Source organism: Myxocyprinus asiaticus, chromosome 27 (assembly GCF_019703515.2).
Source record: "Myxocyprinus asiaticus isolate MX2 ecotype Aquarium Trade chromosome 27, UBuf_Myxa_2, whole genome shotgun sequence".
In the NCBI taxonomy this organism is placed as follows: Eukaryota; Metazoa; Chordata; class Actinopteri; order Cypriniformes; family Catostomidae; genus Myxocyprinus; species Myxocyprinus asiaticus.
The window spans coordinates 16489084-16508896 of record NC_059370.1 but is presented as its reverse complement, the minus strand read 5'-3'; the positions used below and the strand labels follow the sequence as shown (position 1 = coordinate 16508896).

The 19813-nt window shown below is 40.1% G+C and overlaps 1 protein-coding gene across 4 annotated transcripts in view; it reads left to right on the top strand.

Annotated features, from left to right (window-relative positions):
• Nucleotides 1-19813, top strand: part of lingo2 (leucine rich repeat and Ig domain containing 2) — a 430344-nt gene that overhangs the window by 244662 nt on the left and 165869 nt on the right. For 2 of the 4 annotated variants that reach the window (XM_051657697.1, XM_051657698.1), the window contains one exon: nucleotides 6860-6990. The gene's annotated coding sequence lies outside the window, so the exon portion shown is untranslated. Of the gene's footprint in view, nucleotides 1-6040; nucleotides 6084-6402; nucleotides 6514-6859; nucleotides 6991-19813 lie in introns of those variants that run through there. The other 2 variants (XM_051657699.1, XM_051657700.1) reach the window with 2 other exon arrangements.

Below are 19813 nucleotides of genomic sequence, written 5' to 3'. Positions count from 1 at the left end.
ACCTGCCAAATGTAGTGGTGGACGGTGGTCGTGATGATGGCCGTACACACCGGATATGTGACCCAGGGAACAAGGAAACCGCTCTTGCTGAGCTCTTGAGTACTGCAGCCACTTGGGCATGCAGCGCAATTAAATGCAAAAGGTAACAAAAAGATGAAGATCTGCTTACCAGCTCCAGAACAGCGGGTTTCGTTGTCCCTGGGTCGCCCATCTCAAGGGCGTTTTGAAGCCTTTCATGGGTTCTGGGCGGCCGCGAGACGGGTGGCGTCTGCTTCCTGCAGTGGGCTCCATGCCGGGGCCAGGCCGAATGGGTGGGCTGCGGCGGAGCCGGTGCAGTCACCGCAGGGGGACACCCTTGGCGATGAGTAGACGGGGTGCGGGATCTTGAGCCGCGCCGGGGCAGGATATGCTGGCTAGCATCCATCTACTGCTCTACAATTGAGAACTGCTGGGCAAGGTCCTCGACAGTGTCACCAAATAGGCCCGCCTGGGAAATGGGGGCAGCAAGGAATCATGTCTTGTCGGCCTCACCCATCTCGACCAGGTTGAGCCAAAGGTGGCGCTCCTGGACCACTAGTGTGGCCATCGTCCGCCCGAGAGACCGCGCCGTGACCTGCATCAATCCCGGGGTGGAACTACCCTCGTGCAGTTCCTTTAGCACCTTGGCGGACTTGCAGGAGAGCCATGGCATGCAGGGCGGAGGTGGCTTGTCCAGTGGCACCGTAGGCCTTGGCCATCAGAGACGACGTAAACCTACAGGTCTTGGACGGGGGCTTTGGGCACCCGCGCCAGGTTGCGGCGCTCTGCAGGCATAGGTGCACCGTGAGTGCCTTTATCCACCGGGGGATTGCCGAATAGCCCTTGTCTGCCCCACCATCGATGGTAGTGAGGGCGGGGAATCTGAAAAGATCGGGACCGGGCAGGAAAAAGTGCCTCCCGCGACCTTGTCAGGTCTTCATGCACTTCCGGGAAGAAAGGAACGGGGGTGGGGCGTGGCTTTGAGCGGCGCCACAAGCCCAGGAACCAATCACCGAGCCGCGAGGGTTCAGGGAAGAGCGGTGAAATCCACTCTAACCGACGCTCGCGGCTGCCCGGGAAAGCATGTCGTCATCTCCGCGTCAGCCTGTGACTGGGCAATCGACCCCGAAGGGAGGAGCCCAGCTGAGGCTTCCGACTGGATGAGCCCGCTCTCCGATGCTGCGCTCGAGAGCTCATCACTTTCGCGGGCTCCGAATAAGAGGTCGAACTCGCCGTGAGATGAGCCGGCGGACTCACCCGGAAGCCCGATCGGGGCAGACGAGCGTGCTGAGGAATGGGAGGTCTGCGGGGGGATACCCGGCGGAGGCGGTCCCATTGGGGTCCCCAAATCGCCCCCAGTGCTAGCCGCACTGGCCTCATACCCGTGGGTAAAAGGACCGAGGCGGGAGCCTCTGGGGTGGCTTGCTTTCTTACGAAGGCGAGCCGCGACCGCAACATTGCCATGGACATATTCTCGCAATGAGAACATGACCATCCACGAACGCTGTCTCCGTGTGAACAGTGCCCAGACACGAAAGACAGTGATCGTGACCGTTAGAAGGCGAGAGATAATGAGCACAACCAGGAATAACACACAATCGGAAAAGCATCTTTAAAAAGACGCGTCTTTAAAAAGACGTTCCGTGTGTGCGCTCTTTTAGAGAAATATATACTCTTTTAGAGGAGAAAAATGCTCTTTAGAGAAACTATACTCTCTAGTTTGTCTGCCGAAGCGCCCAGGGGCGTTCTCTGCAGTGCACCAGTGCAGAGGGGGGTGAAACCGCTGAAATGCGCCGTCAGATCCAGCAGAGGTGAATCAACAGTAGTATTCAGCTCAATGAGCATGACTGTTTGGCTCTGAAGAGAAAACCTGAATGAGTGGTTGCATACCAGCTCCTTTTATACCCGTATGTCCAGGGGAGTGGCATGCAAATACCGCTCGCCAATTTTCATTGGCCTTTTATCAAAGACCAGAGGTGTCTCGGGCCCCCAAGAGTGACCCCTAGTGTCACTACATTGACACCAACGTCGAGTGAGTGACAAATAGGGAACTTATGTATCTGAGTTATGATTCCAAAATGTGACATTTCAAATAATGTTTGATTAGGACCACTTAAATGTTTTTATTAATGACAACTTTAGGATTTAGAGAGCAATGTAACTTAATTTAAACTAGTAAGAATAGTACAAATTTAAGATTAAGTTGAGTAAACTATTTTTTATAATTTGAGATTACTATTAGTGTTTACAGTGTATAGTGAATATGTGAAACAAATTGAAGGCAAAAAGTAAAATCAAATGAGCTAAATAAACACATTTGCAACAGTATATTATGACAAAGATATGTTGAAAGCTGTGGATTTTGCTGTGGTCTTTCCACCTTCTCTCTTTATCTTTTTTTCCCAGTCTTTGTCTTTAGGTAAAACATTGTTTCTACATGCATTATTTGTTTGCTAATATGTGGGTGCACTAATTTGATGAGCGCTCTTAGTGCATAAAGTTGTTTTCCCTTGTATTGTACTGCACAGTGCCACTGTGGCCACGGGGGAAGACTTTGCTCTCTGAGATAATTAGAGCCGACACTGTACATGTGTCTTTGTGCATTGCCACTTCTTATTTATGCAACATGAACATTTCCAGCCAGAAAGAAAAAGAGCAGAGAGAAATGAGAGACAGAATGAACGGGAAAGAAATAAAAATTGAAAATGATGCAATGCATGAGAAGCAATGGCTTGTAAAATTGTGTGCATCTGAAGTATATATTTTCCTTATTTTCATATTTATTTATTTATTTCCTTCTAAAAAGTAGAAAAAAGAATTAAAAATCAATACATATTAAAAAAAATGTAATGAACTTTAGAACCATAGAAACATGACAAGGAATTAATAAAACTGTATTTGTACTGCCAAGTTAGTTCAACTCAAAGTAATCCAGACCCCCTTAGGAGAACTGTGACACTTTCCTCCAGCTGTGAGATATTCCCAGTGTCCTACCACAAGCTTCAAACTAGCCTACTGACATACTCAATCCCCACCAGGATCAAACTTGACCCATGCTAACAAGCCACACTAATGAAGTCTGGTTAAACTCAGGAGGGAAGAAGCTCCCTTCTTATAATGTCACATTATATTACAGCATAGTTTATATAGTATTAAACTGACATTCTGCTTCGATTTTTCTAGTGGTTAACCATATGATTGGATTGCAGCAGATGAATTCTTCTACATAGTATGCACCTCCCCGAGGCTCTTGGGAGTATCAATCCACTGCCCCCTCCCTGTCGCCTGCCACCCTCGACACCCACTGGAATCCCTGTTTGTATCAGAGCACTCAATCTACTTAATTTCCACAATGATGAGATTAATTGGTGTGTTGTTATCCATTACAACAGGCCCCAGGTTGATGCACAGCAAAGGGCAAATCAAGCATGAACTGAAGACTAATCAAGCACGTGAGATTGAAAAGGATTTAGCAAGATGTCCATCTGGGCAGAATAATTGGATGAGACAGATAACACTGTGGTCGCTGGTCAATGAAACGACAGAACAGTGTTTAATATATATCAGTATCCATGAGTTTTCCTGTTGTCTCGTATTACATGTAATAAGTGTGTAATAGCATAGTTATTATGTTTAATGACATAGTTATTACATGTTTAATATTCACTGCCAGTGTCAGTATTACAAAATCTGAGGAATTTTGCCACAGGGCAATTTTAAACTTATATATATATATATATATATATATATATATATATATATATATATATATATATATATATATATATATATATATATATATATATTATTATCAAGGATAAAGACCTCTGTTATTAGTAATCAAAAGACTGAGTAGAGAATGACTGAGAACTCTTCAAAAAAAATTGAACACTGTTGACAAGGCTTCTTACATTTAAAGTACACCATTCTCTTCTTTAAAGAGAAATGTGTCCTTTCCCCAATGTATTAGAAATGACGATGGTTTTTAGAAGGTCCACAAACTACTGCTCATGATTAAGGAAGGGGTTGAAATCAAAGTCCATTTCAAGGCTTGTCGGTCCACTCTTTAGTCGTCTTGGGAACGCTCCCTATTTTCTATAAAAACATGCAACATTCAAGTACAGCTCGTATCTACTTAAAGGGGAAAGACTGAAATCTCCAAAACAGTTAAGATTACAATCAAATAAAATATTTCAAATCAATATTGAAATATAATAACAATGGATTTAACAATGATAAATTGTGCTTTGTTGTATCTCAGATCACGCAAAAAAAAAAAAAGAAAAAAAGAAAAGAAATAAATCAGGCTGGTCCAGCACATGCACATTCTTGAGTTAACTTACAGGTTAACTTACACTTTCACTTTTAATTTACTTCTGAAAGTCACATGTGGTGCTTGTTTAGTTTCACTTTCTCATCTCAAAGTGAAGATTTAGAGTAAAAAAAGATTTAAATATTGATCTGTTTCTTACCCACACCTACTATACTGCCTCTGAAGATATGGATTTAAACACTGGAGTCATATGGATTACTTTTATGTTTCCTTAATGTGATTTTTGGAGCTACAGAGGTCTGAACACCATTCACTTCCATTGTATGGACCTATATTTAAAAAAAAAAAAAAAATCTTCATTTGTGTTCTGCTGAAGAAAGAAAGTCATACACATCTGGGATGGCATGAGCGTGAGTAAATGATGAGAGATTTTTATTTGTTTTTTTGGGGTGAACTATTTCTTTAATACCCTTTCTTTTCTTTAGTCAGTTTTTGAGTAAACAAAAAGGCCTCTCTCATTAACATGCGCTCTGTTACACACACTCTTTGTGGAACATCTGGTATTCTTAAAGAGACAGTACTGGTTTTTAGCATGTGTTCAACAAATTAATTTAAATTTTTTTAAACAGTAGAAGTTATATACGTTAACAATAAACATGTAACAAAATATGATATACTGTATGCAATATAATTAAATATTTATTGGTGTAATACATGGATTTGTTTGTTTTTAAAAGCTAAAACGGGACCAAAATGATGAAAATGCTAATCAAATATAATTATATTAATTATATTATATTAATTTTTAATGTACTGTACCTTGTTAGAAGGTCACCAGTATAATCAACAGCATTATCCGGGAGAGAATTTCTTTCATATGAAATCAAAGTGGAAATTATAATACATATATAAATCAATATCAAATTGAATCTAATCAAAATAGTAATTGATTCGAATCAAGAGCTTGTGAATCAGAATCGACTCGAATCAGGAAATCTGTATCGGTACTAGCCCTAGTGGCCAGGGAGCAAACAAACTGGAAGAGCAAGGAGAGCTCATGATAAAACACAAACAAAGCCATGTGCTCAACAAAGACACGACAGCACATAACACAGAGAACAACGAGGACAGGGCAGGATAAACACAGGAAAACTAAAACATAAAAATTACACACACACACACACACACACACACACACACACAAAGATGGCAGGATCCTGACAGGCGATACTTATCTACATCTGCCAATTGGGCTTTCTAATGTCTCCCATAAATTTGAATGCAACTGGTACATCTCAGCTAAACAGCCTCTGGTTGAAATGCATTTTATTTTGTCTGTCCTCCTTCTGTGGCCCTTGCACTCAACAGATAGACAGTGTAGGTAAATAAGAGAGGGATGTAACACATATTCATTTGACTTTTTGAGTGCAGATTGTAACACCCACGAGCGTGAATCAATATCAAGGGTCCTTTCAACCTCTGCTTGTTATCCTTTCATATGCCAACAGATCTTGCTCCATTTTGTTTAAACACAACAAGATTATGGTTCCAATATTTATGGGGAGGATAAATAAAACCGCCTTATGAAGTATACAAGATTTTTTGCAGAGTTTAAAGAGAACTATGAGGAATCCTTTTACCCAGTCTGTCCTCTTCCTAGCAACGCCATTGATATTCTCTAGTTGTCTTGTTCTCAGGCACCAAGCATAACGACAAGATCCGTGGGATAAATGATCAAACAGGAGGACAGCCATTGTCCTTGAACTGCTTAATGGGCTACTAATGGCACTCAGTGAGTGTCAAGACTGATTTTACAAGACATTCCAGAAACAAACTTTCTTCTCCATTTTATTTATGTATTTATTTATTTATTTTTTTTTTTTTACTGCACAGTTGTCTTCTCCATGTTCCACAGCTTTCATTTGCAATTCAGGGCCTGGTGCTTGCATAATCACCTTGCCTCTGTCTACCGCCAGGCCTGAATGGAGAGACTCATTAGTGTCTTTTCAGACAGAGAAAGAAAGAAATAGAGAGAGAGCAAGAATCACTGTCTGAATAAAGTGATTTCTGCAAGGCGGAAAGAAGGATTTAGAGTGGACTAGGATATAAACATTCCAAATCTGTACCGTGAGCTTGAGGGGGTTTTAAATAACAGGAAAAATGTCCTATGTCATAGATGGGAATTCTGTATATTGTATAAGAGTATAGAGGAAGCAAAAAAGGTAAAGCTTCTTTTTTTATGTCAGGCTTTGTACATATTACATGATATTGATTCTGCAAAAGTTTCATTGTGGCTTGGGCTAGAGTTTGCTGGAAGTGCATATGAAATATGAGCCCTAGAGATAACTGGTAAAGCCGTGAAACACAGAGCTTGCAGACAGCACTGGAAGTAATAACATACTGTGTTGTTTTTCACATCCATAAGGGTGTTTAGTTTGCTTTTGTTCTGTGGTTCTCCAGGCTATTGACTGTGTGTATGTTTTGTCTACTTCCTAATTGCACCTTGTTTTTTCCCCTCTGTTTCATCTCTGTTCTTTGTTTAATTTTGCTGTTTGTGCTTTCTTACAGATTTAAAAGGCACACATTGAGGAAAAGGCATTTAGTGAAGACAGAGAGAGACAGAGAGAGAGAGAGAGAGAAAGAGAGAGAGAGAGAGAGAGAGAACAAGATGGCCAAGGCGAAAATTTCTTCTCCATGTGGTGAGTACTGAACTGATATCTCCTACTGTATCTGCTTGACAAAAGACATGATTGACGAGAGACATGATGAAACATGGTAGCATGCCATATTTTTCAATGCAGTTCAGGTAATTTAACTAAATATGCAAAGTTTATTCAGAAAACAGCAATCTGCAGCAACAAACAAACTAATCAATCTACTGTATATTTAAACAACATTTCTATTTCACTAAGTTTTTAAAGTCTCTGTAGACTGCTGTTCAAAGATATATATTCACTGTCTAACCTCTTCACACACACATGCATAAAAATACAGGCATGCACATACTCATACTCATTACATTATTACACAGAGTTGTTATAGATTTATTGCCCCAAATGCCTCCAGAAGTAGAGGGAAGATGGGGGTTGATTGAGCAGTAGCGTAATAATCCTGGTACAGTGAAAATAAGGAATCATGCATCAAAATGCTTGCCGTCTGTAGCAGGGCTTAGACCCCTCAAGATGCATTAGGTCTCTGTAATGGATTCTGCAAGGTGCAGCAATAATCATCAGAAACTAGGAACAAAGTTATTGATTATCACACAACCTGCCCTAACACAAGATCATTTCTCTTCATGTGCAGATAATGGAGAGGCAAATTGTTGGATCTATTATGCCAGGAATTATTGTAGGAACTCATATAAAAGGGTTATTTTTGTATTATTTAAAAATTATTAAAAGGGATAGTTCATCTAAAAATAAATACTCATTTTGTCATCATTTATTTATCCTCATGTTGTTCTAACCCTTGTGTGTGTGTGTGTGTGTGTGTGTGTGTGTGTGTGTGTGTGTGTGTGTGTGTGTGTGTTTCCTATGGAGTACAAAAGAAGATGTTAGTCACCATCTAGTGCATCTTTTTATTTTTTCATGCAATGAAAGTGAATGCAAATAAGCAATTAAGTCATACAGGTTTGGTATAAAATGAGAGTTAGTAAATGATGACATAATTTTCATCTTTGGATGAACAGTCCCTGTTGATACAGCATAAATAAATCAACGTAACCATATGTCATAAAACATAATGCTTGCAAATGTTGACTCAACAACAGCATACAGTGTTATACGCTTGGATCCTTCCATGAAATTACTGTAGCCTCATATGATTTCTGAACACTGAATGCACTTCCTACAGAAAGTGTATTGTTAATCTCTTTGGATTTGAGAAAACAAGGGTGAAAATGTGGTCATCCCTGGACAGCATGCTACTACACAGCCTTCTTTCTCTCTTTGTGTCACTGTGTATCCATTGTGTTTTGAGTGTGGTCTGGTTAGTTTTCACTTTTACTCATTGCTCAAAACTGTTCTGCTTACAGCCTGCAGGGTAAAAGCATGCACTGTGATTCATATTGTTTGGTCCCTCATCCATTTGACCTTCCTGTGTGTTTTGATGAGTGGAAAATATTAATAATAAGCTTCTCCTTTTTGTTGTGTTTTATCATTGTATTTTGTAATAGGCAGTGTCTTGGAAGGATATGTGCATTGGTCAGGCATGAATTTGTCTGTGCATCTACAGTAGACTACAGTAGGGGTCAGACACTGTACGGCACCACAGAGCCTGTGTGAGAATCGCATCCATCATGACATACAAATAAATGTGTAGTGATTGTCCTCTATTCGCCTGGGTAAAAAAACTCATCCTGACTTACAAATTATGTAAACATAAGGTAGACCGAGTGCAGTTGTTTCACTTGTTGCTATACCACACAAATGCTAACCATTTTTTCACGAGATGCCTTTATCCGTCATATTATATTTCTATTCTAAATATACTAGAGCAATTATATTATTCTATTATATTGATATTTTTGAGCCCCTAACACCACCTCTACTCCTAACAATGGCACAACATCATAAAACATGTTAGAGCCAACCTGGTCTCATAGTGAAAAACGTGACTCTATATAAATGTTTGCTAAACTTGTTATCCGTGTCTCTAGGTACAATTCCCTGCAGTTTCCAAAAGAAATGAACACAATGTGTGTTTTATTCACTTTCACTCAAATCATGACTTTAATGGCTGATTATGATTTTATAAATACTTGTTTGTCTCTCTATTACTCAGACCCTGCTATGTTATGATATCAACACACTTTTACTGTAACGCATCTTTTGAAAAATGATATGTTTTAATGCTTATATTTCAGACCCATCTACATATATACACTTATTCCAATTTGATTTGTTTGTGCGGTAGCTCACCTGATAGGGCGATGGACTCAAGAGTTGGAGAACAGCAGTTCAAGTCTGGCCATGAACTGAAGCTGACATGTGACATTACAGATTCATAGAAGCAGCATGAAACAATGTGGTTGCTTCAGAAAATATCATTTTTAATTTTTCCTCTGCATTTTAAAATACTAATGGTTAGGCTTAGGCATTGATAAGGTAAGGATGTCTTTTTTAATGTTACATTTATATTTTAAAAGTAATGGTTAGGTTTAGGCATTGATTTGGTAAGGATTTCTTTTTTAAACGGATCATTTATATTTTAAAACACTATTTGTTAGGTTCAGGCAAAAGTTTTACGTTAGGGAGGTATGTTTTAAAAACATCCATCTAAAATTCACCATAAAACCTCATCTGAAAATGTCACCATTTTACTCACTTTTGGTGCCCCCAGCTGGACATTTCACTGTAAACCTGCAGCCAAATGTGTTACACAGCACGTACATTTTTAATTGCAAAAACTTTATATTTTATGCATTTGGCAGACGCTTTTATCCAAAGCAACTTACAGTGCCCTGTTTACAGGGACAATCCCCCTGGAGCAACCTGGAGATAAGTGCCTTGCTCAAGGACACAATGGTGGTGGCTGTGGGGATTGAACCAACAACCTTCTGCTTACCAGTTCAGTGCTTTAGTCCACTATACCACCACTACTCAAAAATGTTGTCATGTTCACGTAAATTTCATCATGAGATTAGGTTGACTGTCCCAATAATTTAATAATAAATAAAAAAAATCCATACCACAAAGTAGTTTATAGTACTCATGCACTACATTACAAAAGTTTAGAAGCCATTCAATAGCTTTGTGTGAAGATTTTCAGGGAAAATTGCTTAAATTTCAGTTCTCCTTCAGTTTCTCACAGAAAATTACTATATGGTTTCAAAAGACTTGGAATTCAGCACCCACGTACTGTAGTTTGGACTACTTTAATGGAAGTTTTATGGTGCTTTTGTCATTTTTTGGAGCCTTACAGTACTAATATGTGTCCACTTTCATTGTATGGAAAAGAGCAGCTCAGACATTCTGGAGAAAACTTGTTATGTGTTCCATGGAAGACAATGCAAGAAAATCTTATTGGTTTTAGATGGAAAAAAAGAAATGCAACATGATAACACAGGAAATTGGCATGTTGTTTCTGAGAGTTCAGTACTGTAGGATTGGTCACATTATGCCCACTCACTGTCAAGCAGCATCTCTTATCAGATATTTTTTGCATCGCCTCCAGTGCATTTACTTTCCCCTGTGGTGCAACCGGTAGCGCATTGCGACAGCAATGTGATAGACCTGGGTTCAGATAACTTGTTGAAACCAGGAAACAATCATGTTTGCATATTGCACAATTCGAAGCATGCATTTTTCCCACTAACATTAAATGTTTACTCCACTGATGGTTAGGTTTAGGTTTGGCATTTAAGTAAAATTCATTCCTCATCACTGTTTTACAGCCTGTACAGCCCTAAACAACTCGCTTCATAACTTATTTGGTATTTGTCGCCCCTCCATGGACATTACACCTGAAAAATGAAACTCATACGTGCCCACTTTTGCCATTGGGGGCTGTGTTCTGAATTTCAGTAAGCAGACAATTTCACTGTGAGATTAGTCAGAACATTTGTTTTATGACTGAGCCTATTTTAACACTAGCTAGTTTAGCCTTCTAAAGTTTTAGCAACAGAATGTCATTTGAAATACGGCACAAGAGGGAGAAAAAGTCTCTCTAGTGAAATTTCCCTATGAGAGTGTGCTGCTCTTGAGATATAACTTCTTCTTGCCTGAACATTCTGCAAATTTGTGGCCCTGCCTATCCCACAGTAGAGGCATACTTCTTTGGGCATTTTCCTGACGCATTATTTAAGGACTGTGTTTGGGGACATATTGAGTTATGTATGAAATGTGTGTTGCTGTATGTCACATTTGCAGCACTGATAAAATATCTCTATCCCATACACAATCTGCACTCATTGTGGTGCTGGAGTTACAGAAGGTTGCATCATAGGCACTTCTAAGAAAACTATATGTCAATATGTCTTTCTTTCTTTCTTTCTTTCTTTCTTTCTTTCTAATCACACTCTCTTTCAAACCTACTGCAATTACTGTGTAATGGTGCAAGACCAATATATTTGATAAAGAATTTTCCAAATGTCAGTAAAGTGGTAATATATATATATATATATATATATATATATATATATATATATATATATATATATATATATATATATATACACACACACACACACTACTGGTCAAAAGTTTTGAAACATTCATTCTTTATTATATTTTTTTTCTTCACATTTTAGAATAATAGTAAAGTCATTAAAACTATGGAATAACATAAATGGAACTATGGGAATTATGTTGTGACTAAACAAAATCCAAAATAAATCAAAACTGTGTTATATTTTAGCATCTTCAAAGTAGTCACCCTTTGCCTAGAATTTGCAGACATGTACTCTTGACATTTTCTCAACCAACTTCTTGAGGTTTCACCCTGGGATGCTTTTTAAACAGTATTGAAGGAGTTCACATGTATGTTGGGCACTTATTGGCTGCTTTTCTTTATTATTTGGTCCAAGTCATCAATTTCTAAAACTTTTTTTTTTAATTAAATTTTAGTTTTATAAAGAAATAAATTAATGTGGTGGCGCAATTATATTTTTGTCTACAAAACTAATTTCAAACATTTAAGCATACGCCATCAGATCAAAAGATTTTTAAGATAATGAGAAACATTTCATTAAAGTGTTTCAAAACTTTTGATCGGTAGTGTGTATAGATAGGACAAATCATGAGATACAGAAAGATTAGTTCACCTCTGGAGTCTTCTTGTCGGAGTCGTTCGTTCTTTTGTCACTGCATAGTGTATATGGCTGTCACATGACAAAAGAACGAACGACTCGGACCAGAAGACTCGAGAGGTGAACTAATAATTTCTGTTTCCTGTGTGAGCAATGCATAGCGTATACGGCTGTCACGTGACAAAAGAATGAACGACCAGAAGACTCGAGAGGTGAACTAATCATTTCTGTTTCCTGTGTGAGCAATTCATAGCGTATACGGCTGTCACGTGACAAAAGAACGAACGACTTGGACCAGAAGACTCGAGAGGTGAACTAATAATTTCTGTGTCCTGTGTGAGCAATGCATAGCATATACAGCTGTCACGTGACAAAAGAATGAACGACTCGGACCAAAAGACTCGAGAGGTGAACTAATCACTTCTGTTTCCTGTACAGCGCCTATGCGGTTTTCACGTAACAAACGAACTGAGGTTACGCAATGCAATGCACATGCGTGGCCAACACAAAATGAATGAATCACTCTCTGAGACTACTTGTTCTTCTGAGTCACATAAAAGATTTGTTCAAAATGAACGAATCGTTCATGCACGTCGCCATCACTAATGTGTTGCTGGAAGCTTCACTTTTCCGGATAAACAGTTTGTCAAGGCCTAGTGTGATCATTGAAGACTTTTAAGTCAAATCTCATCTCTTACACTGTCCTTTGAGTCTGACAAATAAAATATAGGACATAGTTTGGAGTGTTTATATTAGATTACTGGTGTTTGTGTATGTGGTAATTTTGAAATGTTGTGTTTTAAATTGTATTACTGTGTAGCACTTTGGTCAACTCTGTTGTTTTAAATTAGATATAAATAAAGCTGAGATTAAAGAGCAAATGCTGTAATTTTAATTATATACAGTAAATATATATTTTACATGTGCTGTGTAGGGCTTTACTGGTTGTTTAGATCAGTGTTACGATCAGAAATAATTAATAATTATTTCTTTAGTTATTAATTAATATTTAAATTAATTAATTGAATCTAACTCATTAAAACCTCATATGGGCTCCAGTAAATGTAGTGTGCTATGTTTAGGAGCGGGTTTGGTTATTAGCAATAATTAATAATTATCAAAGATAATTATTAATTATTCAAATCAATAGAACATTGATGAGAATCAATGTTAGCTTTTTTAATCCTTTAAATCAACAATTATCATAGATAATCACCAATCATTAAACATCTATGATACATTAATTAAAATTAACACTAGCTTTTGATCCTTCAAAATCAACAATCGTCAAAGATAATTATCAATTATTAAAAAATCAATAGAATATTAAAAAGGATTAACACTGGCGGGGCACCACCCTGGAATCAGGGACTAATAACCAGATAGTAAAACAGTCTCAATATTCGATTGTTTTCTTAGGAAAATCGACATCCGAAGAATATCGATTTTCGGGAAAAAAACAATGAATGAAGGCTTGAATCCGAGCACTGACATCCCGTCAGCATGACACAGGTGTATGCAAAACAAACCAAAACACTTCTCTTTGTAATATAACAAAGTTTATTTATGCAGTAATATCAATTAATAATTAATACAATGCAGTCAATAAACTTCCGACTTATAACTACAAACTAAACAGTGATATGATTAGATATGGAAATCAAAATAATCCTATAACACATGAGGGTGTGTGTGTGTGTGTGTGTGTGTGTGTGTGTGTGTGTATGTTAGTATGAGAGAGAGAGAGAATTAAGTGACAGCCCCAAAACCGATTTCGCGATCGTGGGAGAGAAAGCAGATGTTAGTTTATCACTCAGAGACGCGGTGGACGGCTTGTAAACCATCCCGCGTTCTTTGATTCTTTAATGGATAAACTCAGTTTGCCGGTCTCACCCGCGATGGCGGAAATGCACAACAGTCCAATGTGGTTGGACTACAATACAGCAAATCAAATTCATGATAATTAATACCCTGAGTATTAATAATGATCGGACTCGGTGGTCCGTAAACTGTACAAGCAATAACCTTGATACACAAGAATAACACACTATAATATTCTATCTCTGCCCAGACGTAAACCTCTTACTTGAATCGCATGAGGATGCAGAATGTGTGTTCATCCGTCCTTTAACTCAGACTCGGTTCCTCGAGGCTTGGGTGATGATGGGAGGCCGTTTCCTCACTCTGTCTGTGGGCGGTACGGCTGCTGATTCTCAGCGGTCTGGCAGAGAAATCAGCGACGTCAACTTGATTGAAGATGGAAGAGAAATCTTTTATCTCTTCACTTCTGCAGGCAAACGGATGAAGATGCGGATTGCTCGGCGGTCTCCTTCGGATCCGTTAGAGTGTTCGGTGGAACACAGAGTAATCTGAACTCGTCCAGCGAGATGGAGATTGTATGGCCACAGTTTCAAGTCGGACATTTCTTCCTTGTGGCACAAGGCTGCACCTGAGAGCAGCGATGAGCTGTGTCTACGCACGGCGAGCAAAGTTGCTGGAAGCAAATCCCGGAAGCATTTCAGAGGTATTTCTACTCCTGATGATGTCGTGGTTGAGGTGCATTCTGTCGTGTGCCTCATCCAATAGGAGTTGAGAGTTCGATCCTTTAGTGAGCAAGGCTTCATGGGATTTGTAGTCTGTTTTGGACTCCCTTTGTTTGATTTTGGTGCAGTTTTTATCAGTAAGATTTATGACTTGTTATGTGGGGGCCTGAGTTAGGTTTTATGACTGTGTTAGGCCTGCCTTTGTCTTCTATCTGAATACATGAGGCCCAACAGCTGTGTGGTTCACAATGGATATGTGCTCTGCTCTGTCATGTCATACAACGTGAACAATTTTCAATGTCTGTTGCGTTTCTAGTGGATGAGTGGTCGAATTTATGTAAAGAACGCAGCTCTTCCACATTAAGAGTGCAGCCTTCAATGGCTTAATATAATCACACTAGGACATGTCATGATTTTAATTTGATTAATTAGTCATTTCAGTGTACAAGGAGTAACAGAGCAGGCGTTCAAAATAAGCCTTTGAGCATTTGACTGCTGAAACACTGGTACCATTACATCTTTTTCATTTTAGTATCGACTTGGTTCCGAAGTACCAGTACTTTTGACAACATACATATATATATATATATATATATATATATATATATATATATATATATATATATATATATATATATATATATATATACAGGGTTGGGGATTAACAAAATACATGTAATGGGATAACGTATTTAAAATACAAAATATTAGTAACTGTATTCCACTACTTTAAATCATTGCTATTTAGAATACAGTTACATTCAAAAAGTATTTTGATTACTGAAGAGATTACTTTGCATTTTATTGTCATTTGTTTCATTTAATATTTAGTCCTTTCAGATGGAAAAATGTATACATATAAATGATGCAATCCAAAGTGCATTTGAACAGCGGTGAAACACTTTCTTATGATGTGTTACATTCATACGAGCAGGCAGAGAAGTATGTTTGATGTAAGTTTGGAGCACAAGAAATAGAAATAAACCTTGTGTAAATTGTCAGCTTTATGCTAAGCTAAAATGCTATTGCTAGCCATTTTTACATGCACATGTTACAAGGCATGGTCATATTTTTTTATCAAGAAAATTCACATTGGATCATAATTTCTTTGATATTAGGACAAAAATTGTATTCTTGATAATAATTTTTGTATTGTTTTCCTGTAAATATATCTAAAAATCCATAAAACAAGATCAGTTCGATTTATCTTGTTTTAGAACAACACTGCATAAGATATTTAGGTTTTTCAAAGAATGTATTTTTAACATGTGTATATTGTTACTGTACTGGCAGAATTTTTATAGTCAAAACAAGTGAAAAAATCTACCACTGCTGAAGAAGTAATCCAAAGTATTTAAAATACGTTACTGACCTTGAGTAATCTAATGGAATACGTTACAAATTATATTTTACAGCATGTGTTCTGTAATCTGTAGTGGAATACATTTCAAAAGTAACCCTTCCAACCCTGTATATATATATATATATATATATATATATATATATATATATATATATATATATATATATATATATATATAAATATGTGTATATGTTAAAATGTACTTTCTTTTTTTTTTTTTTTTGCAGATAGAGTTAATTAGAAACATTTTTTACAGGTATTAATCTTTGATACAAGTATATGTATACATGCCATAAAATCAGTGAACATGTTGTAATTACAATTTGGGAAAAATCTTCTGCCATTTTCCAGTGGACTTTTTTTAATAATAGGATCAAATGGGCATATTCGATTCAAATTGGCAAGAAAAATTTAAGTGTACATTTCCAATGCATTATTAGACACTATACATACAGATTTAAAACATATTGAATGCTGAAGTTTAATTTGCTGAAGTTTAAATTCTCAAAACTATTATTTTATCTGGCTGCCGTTCAGTCTCTACAAGTATACCTGGCTGCAGCTTGTTAAACGACCAGGTACTTCAGTCACTATCGCCCACACACCGGATCTCTCTCGGGCAGTTTTGCTTTTGAAACGGGCTCAGATGAAAGTCAGTGAGCTTTATCACGTGATGTGAAGAGATACAACAGCTTGCCCATATCTCAAATCTTCTTTCTCTGTACAATAATTCCGCTCCTGTGTTTATAATGCCTGGGACATGTGTCGCGCGCAATGAATAAGTGTGCACTGCTTCAAACGATCCGTTTCTGTGTGAGGATGTGCAGTTGTGTCAAGCGAGTACCTCCTGAAAATTTATGTATGCCAGTGTTAGCCACAGAAAGTGGTGAAAAACAAAGGTACAAGTGCCCATTGTACAAAAGTGCCTGGGTTTGTTCCTGGCAGGCAGTGGATGCCCTAACCCTGCACCCACCCTAATCGGAGCCTGTAAGGCTGAGTAGTCTGCCAGAAACAACTTGGGACACCGTTCTCCTTTTAGTGTGAAGTTTCAGGAAGTGAAAAAAAAAAAAAAACGATACTGCATTAATTGCGGAATTTTTTTGTTGTGTTAAACAAAAAAATATTAATCGCAGAAATTAACACATTAAATTTCCCAGCCCTAATATATACAGTATGTATACAGTATATATACAGTATATAATGTATGTATTATCTAACTCTGTTTAAAAAACCCTGAAGACATACATACAGAAAATGTGCTGGAAATATCAGTTCCCTGTCTGTCACTCACTCAACGTTGTGTCGATGTTGTGACACTAGAGGTTCGCTCTTGAGAGCCCCAATCACCTTTGCTTTATTCAGTGGTGTGAGTGGTGGTGGCGTAGTGGGCTAAAGCACATAACTTGTAATCAGAAGGTTGTTGGTTTGATCCCCACAGCCACCACCACTGTGTCCTTGAGCTAGGCACTTAACTCCAGGTTGCTCCGGGGGTATTGTCCCCGTAATAAGTACACTGTAATTTGCATTGGATAAAAGCATCTGCCAAATGCATAAATGTGAAAATGTGAAATGTATTCAGAAAAGGCCAATGAAAATTGACGAGTGGAATTTGCATGCCACTCTCTGCCCTGACATACGGGTATAAAAGGAGATGGTGTGCACCACTCATTCAGACATGTTCTTCGGAGCTGAGCACGTGTGTGTGTGTTTGTCCTGTCACCTTACCCTCTGCTGCTGGAATTTATGACGCATATCAACGGTCACCCTCACACGGTCGAGTGTTGTGCTTCCACAGGTGTTAAAAGAGTATATTCCAAAAGAGTATATGTTCTCTAAAAGAGCTCACACAAATAACTGGCATCTTTTTAAAGATGTCCTTTCACCTTTGTGCTACTGGGTGCGGCCGTTATCTCTCCCCACCGGATGGCCATGAGATCTGTCTCGAGTGCTTGGGTCGCCAGCACGCTGAGGCAGCTTTCGTGGAGGGGTCATGTTCTCACTGCGAGAACATGCCCATGAGAACGTTGCGGTCGTGGCTGTCTTCCTTCTTTGTGAAGCAGAGAACCACCGCGTCTGCTTCCCGACCCAGTCCGTCCTGTGTTGAAACTCAGGTGGCTGCGTCGGCGAGTGCCGTGGGTGATCTGGATGTTCATATGGGAGCGTTTCCGCCGGCTCAATCCCAGCATACCTCCCAGCCCCCAACACGCTCGTTCTGCCCGGTAGAGTTCACGAGCGAGATAGGCGGTCCGCCTCAGGGCAGATTTAATATCTCGTTCGGGGCTCACGACGAGGATGAGTTATCAGTTGCAGCATCAGAGGGTGGGCTTCTGCTTTCGGAATCTTCTGAGCTCCCGCTCTTGGGCGGTAGAGCTCAAGATGAGGTGGATGCTGAGTTGGCAGCCATGCTTGCCCGGGCTGCCGTGAACATCAGGCTGGAGTGGAACCCTCCACCCTGCCCTGAGCGTTTGCGTCTAGATGATTGGTTCCCTGGGTCATTCTCCAATGCTCAGCCCCTCTGGCCCTCACACCTGTGACGGCCAGGAGCTGAAAGTCTTTCCGGTCAGCAAGCGGGATGTGAGTATCTCGCGTTCCCTTGTTTTCCATCAAAAGAAAGCTAGCAAACAGGTAAGTATGGAGGTTCTTATGGCCGCTCGCCCGCCCCAGCCACTGGTCACCGTTGCGGGCTCACGGAGAAGCATGCATCCCCTGGACGATCCTCCTGGTGGGGCATCTGCTCTGCCCTGCTGCGAACCACCCACCCCAGGTGTGATAAATACAATTGTCCCCCTGGTGCCGTTAGAGCAAAGGCTGGAAGCCTGGTTAGCACTTTCCAGCCCATCTAAATGGCTCATCAGGACGATCTGGCTCGGCTACGCGATCTTACACACCAGACGGCTGCCCAGGTTCAGTGGCGTCCTCTCCACCACTGTGCGAGACGAGGATGCCTCGGTCCTTCGGGCGGAGGTCGCCACCCTTCTGGCGAAGGGAGCTATAGAACCCATCTGATTCGATCCTTCCTCGACACAGACCCTTTCTTCAATTTGCCTTCGAGGGACTTGCATACCAGTACAAGGTCTTCACTTTCGGTCTGTCCCTATCTCCTCACTTCTTTATCCAAGTTGCAGAGGCAGCCCTGGCCCCGCTGAGTGAGAAGGGCATTCGCATTCTCAATTATCTCGACAACAGACTCGAGACCTGAGGTGGGCATGGTGCCACAGCACCCAGCGCATGACTATCATGCCTCGGTGCTGTCAAACTTTCAGTCCTTGGTCAGACCTGGCATTTCTACGGGCAGGGGTTCCCTTAGAGCAGGTCTCGAGGTGCGTCGTGGTCATGACAGATGCCTCGAATTTGTGCTGGGGTGCTGTGTATAACAGGCAGGCAGCTCTGGACAGGGCCCTGCCTGCAATGGCACATCAACTGCCTAGAGTTGCTGGCAGTATTGCTGACCCTGCAGAGGCTATGGCCATTGATTCAGGGCAAGCATGTGTTGATCCGGACAGACAACACAGCGACTGTGGCGTACATAAACCGCCAGGGTGGGGTAAGCTCACATTGCATGTCGCAACTCACCCGCCGCCTCCTCCTTTGGAGTCAGCAGACGTTGAAGTCTCTGCGAGCCACTCACCACCCAGGCATCCTCAATCGTGCAGCGAACGCGCTCTCACAGCAGGTAACGTGCAGCGGACAGTGGAGACTCCACCCCCGCGCAGTCCAGCTGATTTGGGAGAGATTTGGAGAGGTGCAGTTTTGCCTCCCGAGAGTCCTCTCACTGGCCCCTTTGGTACTCCCTGTCCAAGGCTCCCCTCGGCATGGATGCTCCCTTCCAGGATCAGGTGGTGAACCTGCAAGCACTCCCTTCAGAGGAG